Below are 13,063 nucleotides of genomic sequence, written 5' to 3'. Positions count from 1 at the left end.
TAAAATGATGTGGAATTATTAAATTTTGTTACTACTTAAATACAAATAGAATGCCACTTTGGTGCTTTTTAAATCATGTCCTTTCTTTTTGCTCTCAAATTGACAAAAAAAAAAAAAAAATTTTGTTAAAGTATAACTTAAATAAAATGAAATGTTTCCATATTTAAGAGTATATTTCCACGACTTTTGACTCATTTATACACTTGTGTAACCACATATTTATTCAAGATATAGAGGAGAACCATTAGTGACATAAATACATAAAGAATTTTGTGGATCTGCTGCCAAAAAAACTGCTGAAAACAATTTTAAAAACAAGCATTTAAAGTCTCTGTAATTGGCCAAAAGGCATATAGCAAATAAAGAAATATTGATTCCAGAAAATCTACTAAAACCCAGTAGGAATTGCAAGTCTATGGTATCTAAACCGATTCTGTATTCTCACTCCCTCTAAAATTGACTATGATGATGATGGTTGCTCATATCTGTAATAATACTAGAAAACATTGGATTATATTCTTTAAATCTATGAATTGTGTGAGATGTGAATTATATTTCGATAATTCCATTATATAAATAATATGGAATATTCCCCAAAATATTTCCTTAGGCCACAGCCTTACCCTGCCCCAGGCAATCCCTGATCTTTTTTCTTATGTTATAGACTGGATTTGTATTTTTTAGAATGTTACATGCATGAAATTATAGTGGATGTACTCTTTTGTTTCTGACTTCTTTTGTTCAATATAATGAGCTTGATATTCGTCCATATTGTGTACATTGTTAATTTATTTTTCCTTTTTCTTTTGTTGAACAGTGCTACCTTGATGGGTATACCACATTTGTTTATCCATTCTCTTGTTGATGAATGTCTGGATTGATTGTACTTTAGGAATTTTCTCAGAATGAATATGCCCTAAATATCTGTGCAAGATTTTGTATGATATACAAATAAAAATATAAAATTATATATATAAAATTTTGTTTTCATTTCTGCTGGCAAATACTTATTACTGTTGAAGTCTATGATAAGTATACTTGTCAATTGTTCATAATACAATAACAATAACTGTTTGCTATTTACTGTGTGCCAGGCATTGTTTTAATCTCTCCATATGTAATAATAAATTTAATCCTCACTAAATCTAATAGTATGGCTTTGTTATATCTATATGTAATATACTTGTATGCAATAAAGTCTTACGGTATTTTAATAATTTATATGTTGCTATATTCTTATCCCTATTTTGTACCTGAGAAATGTGGAACAAAGTTTCTTCTTAGCAAAGCTTGGTGTTATAGTATAAACACACATAGTAAAATTCCAAGAAGCTTTGACATTATTATTGGTTTTCATCAATAACAGATATCCATATCTTCATGGGAAATGAAAAAAGGCAGCATTTAAAAAGTGAAGACAAATTTCATTCATATTTGTGAACCAGACAATACATTTGGATCCCTTCAATATTGTCTCTTCTGGAGCTTGATTTATTAGTTGTCCTTCTCTCTTGTGTATCTATAATTTGTCCTTCACCATTAATTTCTCCTTCTCAGGTTACTTATATGCCAAGAAAATTTCATACTTAACAAAAACAATAATAAAGTTTACATTTAACTTTTTTTCTACACCAGTATACATCAAGCTATCATTATTTGATTTTTAACTCTCATTGTTTAATATGAAAAAGGACTATGTAGTTTGCTCTCTTCATCTATCAATTGTTGATGTACAGCACCTACCACCATAATTCTGATGAGAGTATGCTGAAAGACCTCACCAATGCTCTCCTTAATTACCTCCCCCACTTACTTCTTTATATACACAATAATTTTTCAGAGTTTTGTTTCTAACATTCATTTTTCATCTAGATTCCTTAGATAATTATATCCATTCCAAAAATTGTTATGTAATTATTATTATACACAAAACTTGGCAAAACATATTACTAGAGGCCTAATTTAAGATACAGACTATATTTTTCAATTTTTAAATGAGCATCTCCACCTAAATGACTAGCTTGTCATTCAAACTCAGTTCATCGAAAGGCTAATTACTTCCATCTTGCCCATTCATCAGTCAAACATTATTAATGATAATGATGATGATGAAGATGCGGATGGTGATTGTGACAATGATTTAAAACAAATCTGCCATTCCTTCCATATTTTCTCTTTCATTAGTAGTGTTATTAGCAGTGTTATCAGATGCCTATTTGCTAAATCCTCTGTGTTTCCCTAGTCCTTGCCTCTTCTTTTCTTCTCAGATATTCCCTTATTAATTCCCTGTCTTACCTTGCTCCTGGAATAATACTGTTTAATTCATATCACACAGTTACTCTTTTTCTCCCTCTGCCCAATTCTTCAGACAGCCATTAATATATTATTCAACCATACCTGATTTTCTCACACTTCTCTTAAAATGGTTTACAGTTGACTTTGGGGTAAAAAACAAAGTGCTTGGCCTAGATTATGAGGCGTCCCATTACTAGAGCCAAACTGCATTTATAACTTCTTATCCCATGCTTTATCCAGCCACACAAAGTTACAGACCTCTCACTAACATACAGGCCTTCCATAAAACTCACAATGCTTGTGTTTCCTCTTTATAAACTCTTTTGTGCCCCTTGTAGACCAGACAAAGAACTACTTAGAAATGTTTCCTATTATCTGATAAATAAGAATATTTCCTGATGTGGAAAGATTAAATTACAGCCATATTTTCTATCAAGCTCTGGCAGCAATGGAGATGCATCACACAGAACTCTCTTCAAGAGGTAACTTGCTACATGGAAGGCAATTAGCTATCAGCCTCCAGCTGTAGCATTTTGGGGATCCACCAGAGCATCTGAGATGAGGCCATCCTCTCCCCAAACACTTTTCACTCAAAGATTGCACAAAGCAGAGGTACTAGTGCCTGGCATTTTTACCCATCCCAGGACACTTTCTAATGAACCATCTTTTCACTGGAGCAACCATGTTAAGTGGCTGGGGTTTTCTCAAAGCTGCATTGAAGTCGGAAGCTCTTCCTGTTCAATTTTCTTTCTTTCCCCTCTACTTCCACAGGGGTCAGATCTTCATCAGAGTCTGAACCTCTCTCTGACTACTCCTGCTCCCTCCAACTCTTTAACTTTCACAGGTATTATTCGCAATAAATCTCTTACACGTCTAACTTAACTTCATCTTGGTATTTATTTCACTGAGGTCCAGACTGACACACAATCCTTTCTTGATTTTCAAATCAAACAGAGCTAATTTTTACATAACACTATTATACTTTTGCCAAATAGTATTCTAATATTTTTGTTGCTCTTTTCACCAGAACGTGAGCTATGTCATTGGTGTAATAAGTAAAAGTTTGTTAAATTAATTAATTTATTCATTAATCCATGCTTTTAAATGTATCATGAAAATGCAATATATCCATACATAGTACTTCTTTTTTGTGTGCGTGCACATACACACACATAAATTTAGTTAAAATCACATTTAATTTCTCATTCAGAGAAATTTTCTGAAACATCTGCCATTTTCATATTCCAAAAATAATAAATATCACATAGATTGTGTTTTGAGCATGCCACGGTACTCAGTTAAATTTAGTACTTCGGGCTGAAAATAATTCTCTCTCTTCATTTTCAAGTCAGGGGATAATCGTGACTATTCCTTTAGACCACAAAGAGAACAAATATATGGAGGTTAACAAAGTTAAAAATGAATCTATGAAGTGTTAAAAAGTAAAGGATAGCTGTAGTCTAGCTTTGTACTCCTTACTAAATTAATTCATAATACTATCTTCCCTGAAAAGATGTCATTTCAATGTATTTTTAATATTACTGCTCTTTACACAAGGCTACTTTCCAAAAATCAAACACTAAACTGAATATATATATATATATATATATATATATATATATATATATTTTTTTTTTTTTTTTTCCCCCTAGTTTTTGTAATTTCCTAAAATAAATTCTATGGAACTAAATTAATTCCAAATTAAAATAAATCAACTAAAAATTACAATATTTACATAAAAAATGTCTATTCTTTGAAAATGTATAATTCATTTGCATTTCAATTTCTCAGCTTAAACCTTAAATAAATGTTATTCAAATTTACTCTCACCATGTCTTATTTATATAGTCATGTCAGATAACAAAGATAACACACCACATTAGTTTCTGTATGATTTGGTATTCTGAAAGTATCTATGAAACTTGTTACATTTTTAGCTAAAAATTCAGTGAATCTGAGAATATTTTTCAATTTTTCAATATAAGTTTTATGTAACTTTTATCAAGTGAAAGACACATTATATGTCCTTAATGAACTTTCAAACTTATTGAAAGGAAAATAAGTTATGTATGAGACAAAAAAAAAAAAACAACAACTAAAAACTGAAGCAATGTATTCTCATAATGAGTATGCTCTATTTCTACAAAGGCTTTGTTCAGTAAAGTAAACATTATTGTACAACCTCTTGGAAAATACATATTTGGATGTCTTTACAGAGAATTAATCGAAATTAGAAGGGAATGATAGAAAAAATAAGATGAAAATAAGAATTATTGCAAAATTACATGTGGAATAAAGGTAAAAGGAAAGACAACTAATCAAAAGTATAATTAAAAGCACTGGGCATCAGGATAAAAAAATACATTTATCAGAATAAAAATGAGAAAAAATTAAAAGGAAAATGTAAAACCTGGAAAAACATATATATAATAGTGCTACCATATACAAAATATAAATATCAACAAGAAAAGCATGACTCCCTTTTAAAATAGCATTCACAGAAAAAAAAAGTACAAATTGTGAGTAAAATATACTATATATTTCACTTTACTAGTATCAGTCAGGAGAATAATGGCCCTCCCCTAAAATGTAAATCTGTTGAAGGGTGATGGAATAAGCCACCTCCAAATACGCACCTTGTGCATAAGGATTATTTTGAGCTAAAAGCACTTAGGAAACAGCAGTTTCAAGAAGGGTGCCATTTGTGACAACATGGATGGATCTTGAGAGTATAATGCTAAGCAAAGTAAGTCAATGGAAAAAGCAGAGAACCATATGATTTCACTGATATGTGGTATATAAACCAAAAACAACAAAAGAACAAAACAAACAAATGAGAAACATAAACTCATAGACACAGACAATAGTTTAGTGGTTACCAGAGGGTAAGGGGGGTGGGGGGTGGGAGATGAGAGTAAGGGGGATCAAATATATGGTGATGGAAGGAGAACTGACTCTGGGTGGTGAACACACAATGTGATTTATAGATGATGTAATACAGAATTGTACACCTGAAATCTATGTAATTTTACTAAAAATTGTCACCCCAATAAATTAAAAAACAAAAAAGAAGGGTGCTCTGAATTTCCCTTTTCTTTCTGAAAGCAGGAGTAAAAAACACTTGTGTAGAAGATGCCCTCCATATACCAGGAGGAAAGAAATATTGTTATCACTAGAGAATGGGGTTGGGGGAGGGAAGGAGTGGACTCCAGGCCAAGGAACATTTGTACAAACACACTTTGTTAAACTCACTTTTATCTTCCTTTAGTCTCCCCACGTTTAATTATTTTTCCACAATTGTCTTTCTTTGTTCAAGCTCATATATAAGCTCCTAGGTTTTGTCACTTCTTTGAGTCTTTATTTCTTTATGAAGGCTCCTATATCATGTAAGAATTATGTTACCGTGTTTCCCCGAAAATAAGACCTAGCCGGACAATCAGCTCTAATGCGTCTTTTGGAGCAAAAAATATTATATTATATTATATTAATTATATCATATAATATTTATTATATTATTAGGCCATGTCTTATAGTAAAATAAGACCCAGTCTTATATTAATTTTTGCTCAAAAAGATGCATTAGAGCTTATTGTCTGGCTAGGTCTTATTTTCAGGGAAACACTGTAAATAAATTCATATGCTTTTCTCCTGTTAACTTGTTTTTGTCAACTTAATTATCAGGCTCAGCTAAAGACACTAGGAGGGTAGAGGTAAAGTTTTGCCTCCCCTACAATGGCAAGGGGAAATCAAGTGTGCTAATTACCTGATGTTAATACAGTTTAAATAAAGAGATGACCCTGGATTCTATTTATATAAGAGTGGGTGGGCCCAAGATAATCACAAGGGTCCTTAAAAGATGGAAGAGGAAGGCAGAAGAATCAGAGTGATACACAGTGTGAAAGACTAAAAGGGCTCTGAAGATGGAAGTGTGCATGAAGCCAGCGAGGTGTGCAGCCTAAGCCTCTAGAAGCTGGGAAGGGCAAAGACAGGGATCCTTTTCTACCCAGATCTTCCAGAAGATGCAGCACTTTGACATCTTGATTTAAGTCTACTGAGACCCATTTTAAAATTTTGATTTCCAGAATTATAAGATAGTAAATATCTACTGTTTTAAGCCATGAAGTTTGTGGTAATTTGTCACAGGAGCAATAGGAAACAGTAGAAATCAAATGCAAACAATCATCAGATAAATTTTCTCTTCTCAGTTTGGCAAGGATAAAATAAATAGCCTACTGTGAGCATGGGAAAGGCTATTTCTCATATGTTGCAATTTGATGTATCGGGCCCGTTTGGCACACCTATTATGGAAAATAATTTTGCCACCTATATTAAAAAATTTCAAAATGGTTGCTTCTTTTAATTATCGATTCATTAATTCTGATGTAAGACATTTGTACCTATTAGACAAAACTGAACATGAACACTTTCAGATATTCTAAGTCAGGAACAAAGTAAGGTATTGGTTAATATACTTAGGCTTTAATCAAATAATGAAATACTATGCACCATTCAAATGTCTTTTTTTTTATTTTTAAGAATTTCTAGAAACATAGGATAGCAGATCCTAGTGCATCGCTGACTCCCTTGGGCTTTACCACTTTTCTACTATCAGTAGCTGCATCACTTCCAGAAGGTTTTCTCTGAAGCCAGAAAGGGTCTCTGCCTATCCAGGAGTTAGCCCAGAGAGATGGACAATTAGCACACTCTGGGAGCAGCTTTGATCAATGACTAATGGGAGATGGAATATAGAAACCTAAGTTCTTGCTTCCCCTGGTGGTATAACAGAGTAGTGGGTTCTACTCTATTTCTCAGAGTTTGCTCAGGATTTAAGTTTCATTCACCCACGATGATAGTTGTCTTTATAATACATGCTTTGTTTGCTGTTCTCCCTTTTCTGTACCATTTCTCTGTTCCCAACCAGTATTTTCTTCACCTCCGCCAAAACAAAACAAAACTACCTAATGTTGAATCTTTACAAAGCACTATGTATGGAATTATTTCAGCTTGAATTAAAAATGTAAATATATGGGGGGAAAAAAATCTGAGGACATACCCAGATCAAGTGTAGTATGGTTGGTGGACTTAGCTTGTAGTCAAGTTCCTGAAAGAATTAGTAACAGAATTCCTTACTAGAAGGGGATTTAACTGCCTAATTTCTGGCTTACAAATTTGTCTGATGAGCAGAAGCCCATGTGACAGTTCCTATGGTCTCTGTCTCACAACACCAAGGGCAGAAACTCTGGCATACTTGTTCTGTGTACTCATCTTAATATACTTACCTTATTCTAAGATCTGGGAGATCTTTATCTTCTGGTATTTTCAAATGCATTTTCTTTGTTCATTGCCAACTGTTAAAATTCTTTCCTATCCCCACGTCTACAACACGAGGCCATGTTTTATTTTTTATTTTTTATTTTTTTAATGGAGTCTGTCATTTGAATACTATCAGGATCACTAATAGAGAAATTCTGAGGAAAGCAAAGCATTTTTTTCCACTTCAAAATGGGTGTTAGGTGTAATAAAAACAAAGCATTCATCTTTTAACTGTTCAAGAAGTCATATTGGCACATTATAGGCATGGTTTATTTATAGGACTTATGTGAGTAAGAATTTCACTTGAAATGCCATTGCTTCAGGGTTTCAGAGAAGCATTTAAAATAGAGTGAACATGTGAAAATGCCTCTTCTTTGTCCTCAGTTACCCCAGATCGGGATGAAGATACCAGAGCTCAGTGAAAAAAAGGGAGTCAAAACACTCTTCAAAATTCAGTTTCTATATAGAAAAGTTGATAACTCTTCTTACATTGTTGTATCTTTAATTCATGCTGATAGATTTCAGGCATCTTTTACTTTGTAGAAACAAAGGAACCTTACATAAGTGTAATAGGCTCATGAATAACATTTGCAACTTGTTTCAATTTTCCCTAAAATTGCAATTAATTTGTATAAGGAAAAATTGTGAATACAGTTATGGAAAAGGGGTTTTATTTATTTGTTTGTTGACTTTGTGAGGCTTAATTTTTCTCCTAACTTAAAGAGATTCTTCCTATGAAGCAGATACAACATTAAATGTGACACAATTAATATTAACTCAATAATTCAACAAAAACTTACTGAGTATCCACTATGTACCATTTACTGTCCCACTGACCTTGGACGTAATAGTACGCGCGCAGGCGTGGGCGTGCGTGCACACACACACACACACACACACACACACAAATCCTTCCCCTTAGTCGACTTCTCTCTCTGTCATAAAATAAATAAATATGAATCATAAAATGTGATGACTTGTTTTTGGAATATAAAAATCTGTGATTTATTCATTGGGGGGTACATATTTCTTAACCAGGGAGAATTACTTTGGAGTGTTGCAATTATTAAATGTATGTTGTCGGTATCAATAGGTATTAATTAGACCTTTTTTTTTTTTTTTTTACAAAGGTCTAAGTGATTATACCATAGTTAGCAGGTCCACTGTAATACTTGTCTTTCTTTCTCATATTTCTTCTCCTTTATAAATGATTAACAAATTTGTATTGTTTACTCAATGGATGAATCAGAATGAGAAATGTGTGAGCTCTTGTTCTTGCCTCCAATAGACTACCTATTTTTGTTTTTGTTTTACTTTCAAAGAAGTCAACTGAAAAATAACTTCAGTTGTGATACTTAGGCATGATTTCAAGAAAAGACGAGTCGAAATATATCTTTTAGCCCATGGTATATCTCTGTAAAAAAAGATTTATTTGAAACTAAGTAGCATTAGATCACCTGACAAACAGAGATACTGGTAACCAAACAGTGGTAAGGGTTCTGAAGACAGTCGGGGAGTCTCATGGATAAGAAGGCCATGGTAAAAGCTAAGCAGAAGACAAATTCCAAAAATCAAAATGAGGACTTTCTAGGGAATGAAAATGATTTCCAAAATATCAAGCATAAAGTAGTAAAACAAGAAGAATGCTAGGTAACTATAACAAGTCAATATAAGCCAGCTGTACCTTATGAGAAGTCTTCACATGGAGTCAGGGAGACTTGGGCTCTTTCCTCACTAAGGTTCTAATCTACTAGGGGATATCTAGTGGGGGATATTGACATTAAATAAACACACATACAATTAATATTATACATTAATTTAAATACTGTGAAGGAAAATAATAAAATGTTATGAGAAAAATCAATGGAGTAACTTATTGTATTTTGGGCAACAAAAGAAAGTATCTTTCCTTCACTGAAATTTAATGAGACCTGAAGTTCTATGGGAAAGAAGGGTCAAAGGAGTCAAAAGAATTTAGGCCATTCTGGCAAACAATGGAAAAACTGTGTATCTTGTTCATAGTGAGCACATAGACAGTGAAATGTAAGGGGACAAAAGAAACGGGTTTCAGATTCAGGGGCTTTTAGGTCATGCAAATCATTTTGTATTTTATCTTAAGAGCAATGAGAACCAGGCAATAATTTAAAGCAAATGGAAGAGAAAACATTGACTTTAAATTTTATAAAGTTTACATTGTTTTTCTGCGGCAAGAATCTGGATAGGAGCACATAGTAAATGGATATTTGTACAGTTGAAAGACAATGTTGGTTTGAACTTGATTGGTAGCAGTGGAAATGGTGACTAATGAAGAATATATATCTCCAGAAGCACACACACACACACACACACACGACTGGATGAACAACAGGACTGGATGATTTGAAGGATAAAACAAATAGCAGTGTCAAAAAGTATTCTATTTCCCAATCAAACTCTAAAGAATGAGAACAGATCTTGAAAGAGGAAATGATATAGAATGCATTGGTGCATATAGCAATAGGTAAAAATTTGACACTTGATTGACTGATACTTGGACTGAACATATTAAACTATATTAAACTGTTTTACTACTTGGTATCAAGTGACTGTACAATAAATTATAACTTGACATGAACATATATATATATATGTGTGTATATAAAATATGCATATGCATATACATATGTGCGCATATAACAAATATAGTGAAGTGCCTTGAAAACGTCATTGCTTACTCACTGATGGCTTTTGATAATTTCAAACAGGGTCGGCAATCTTTTTGTAAGTTTGTAAATATTTTCAGCTTTATAGGTAGCGGGTCTCTATCGCAACTACTAAACTCTGTCACTGCAGTGTAAAAACAGCCATGGTTGGTATTTAAACAAATGGTTATGGACAGAATTGGCCTGGCTATAGTTTGCCAAGCTGTAAAATCTTTAAATAAATATAGGATGGATTGGAAGGGGAAAAAAAAATAGTATTGGGGTTTAAGATACCCCTCTTCAATAAAAATAAAAAGAGTAATTTAACATTAGTATAATAGATTTAGTTTATCAAATATGATTTGAAATATTCCTGGATCACTGTTACTTTTAAGTGACTTTATCTATTAAAAAAAGTTTGACAATTTTGACACTGACATTTTTCATGTTTTTCTACAGTATTACCTATTGGTTTGTGTGGTATAGAATAGTCAAAATAACAAACAAATGAAGAAGTGTGAAAAATTGAAATGACAAGATTATTGAAGTAGCTTTAACATGGTGATGTGCTGAAATATAGGGGTTGAGATATACTGTGAATTTTGATATAATAAAATTAAATGAATATCAGACAGTGCGCAGTGTTTCTGAATACCCAATGTGCCCAGCATGCAACACAAAAATTCTCCCAGCGCAAATAAGGAAATTATCGATGTGGCTATCTCAGGCAAAAAAAGGAAAACAAAATCAGGTACAGACTAGCTGATTCTGAGAATGTTACAGAACGCAAACTCTCTAAAAGATTATCTGTGTTTGGTACACTTAATTATCTATTAGTATTATACAATGCAGGCTGAATCTACTCCCCACAAAAATAGCTACAGCCTCCTGCCTGGAGCCTCTGAATATGTTACCTCACCATGGTAAAGGAAATTTGCAGGTGTGATTTAGGCAAGGATTTGAGATGAAGGAGAGTTTCCTGGATTATCCAGGTGGGCCCAATGTAATCACAAATGTACTTGTAGGAGACAGCCAGGAGGGTCAGTCAGCAGTAAGAGAGAGGGGACTCAGGAGAGGCTGCAGTGATACCAGGAAGCAGCCATGAGCCAGGGAATATAGGTGACTGCAAAGAGCTGAAAAAGACAAAGAAATGATTGCTCCCTGGAGCCTCTAGAAAGAAGGAAGAACTACAGACAGGGTGACTATAGACTTCTAATCTTCGGAAATGTAAGAAAACAAATTTGTATTGTTTTAAGTGGTTAAGTTTGTGGTACTTTTTTACAGTAGCAATAGGAGATTAATGCAGTATATAAACTCAACCATGCCCTGTATTACTCTGGGAGTCATTTTCCTAGGAACAGTATGAATATTTTGGCTGCTACTATTGTCATAATTCTGTGGGTAATTAATTATGGATCTCATTTGTCGTATCATGTTTGATGTTGCTGGACTTTTAATCTGAAAATTTAAGTTTTAACTTTTGAGAGATATTTTTAACATGCTGTTTGTGTATGTTATTTTTATTTTTCATTTTTAATTGTATTCTTATTTATGTTTTTTAAAATTTTTTTCCTCATCCATGTGTAAAACTCAGTGATACAATGCAGTTACAATGATGTAACATTATTTAAAACGTGAATCAAAATAAATTACATAACAATGATTCACATTTCTTATTATGAAAGCATGAGATCAGGGTATAGTAATACTAGAAAAACATTTGCTATTTTTGAAAGGCTAAGAATTTAATTTTCAGCAAAAGCACATTCCCAAGTTTCACTTTTGTTTTATAATAAAATCTCAATTTCAGGAGATATTGAAATGTAAACAGGAAATAGGTGTCAGCCTCAGGTCAAACCTACTCTGTACAGTGTACTTATTTACACCAAACATTTCACAATTGTTATCTATAAACTAAATAATCATCTCTCTGTTTTGTTCTTAAGACTAGGCACAGCTTTTGTGTGTGCAGCACTTTACTATTTCCTATTAAGGATACTAACTATGAGTGAGGAGATATGTACCAAAAGTGATGGATGTTCGAAACAATCTTGAGCTGGGAAACAGCATGAGGAAATTGAAATGTTTGAAAGATTGCTCATATTGGATGAAGAGAGCAAAAGGGAATATATTTTATTTTAGTTAGCTATCTCCAGTTTCTGTAAATTTTCTTTCCCATCAAATACTTTTTGCAGAAAACAAAAACAAGCAAGTAACAATAGGATCAAATAAAATAGCAAAGAAGAAAGAAAGAAAAAACACCCAGAAATCGATTTAGATATTGAAGATTGTTATAAAATATTTTAGATGATTAATTTAATAGTAATTAAAATTACATTTTATAACTACAAACAATTGTAACCAAGGAGATAAGCCATACCAGGAACAGATTCTAAATTGAAACAGAAGGAAAAAAGACTAGGTGAAAGCATGAAACTCAACTCTAGAAAAAAATTAGTCTAGGAGGGAAAAAACTACCTAATAGTATTAAAAAAGTAAAGGAAAGAAATATTGCTGAGAACTGGGCTGAGCAATTGATAAACAAGGTGATCTCTATTGAAAACTATTGTTAGAAATTATTTGGATGATTCATGTATTTGACAATATTTATTGCAAATTTGTGTTATAACTATTTTAAACATTGGGAATACAGCAGAAATAAACAGAGTCTCTGCTCTGATGCAGATTAATTTTGGGGATGCAAGAGTCTAAAAATATGTAAACATATATACTATGAAGGAAAGGGGAATATCAACTAAGAAGGTGTAGGAAAG

Source organism: Rhinolophus sinicus, linkage group LG01 (genome assembly GCF_036562045.2).
Source record: "Rhinolophus sinicus isolate RSC01 linkage group LG01, ASM3656204v1, whole genome shotgun sequence".
Taxonomy (NCBI): Eukaryota; Metazoa; Chordata; class Mammalia; order Chiroptera; family Rhinolophidae; genus Rhinolophus; species Rhinolophus sinicus.
Note: the sequence above shows the minus strand (reverse complement) of the source record.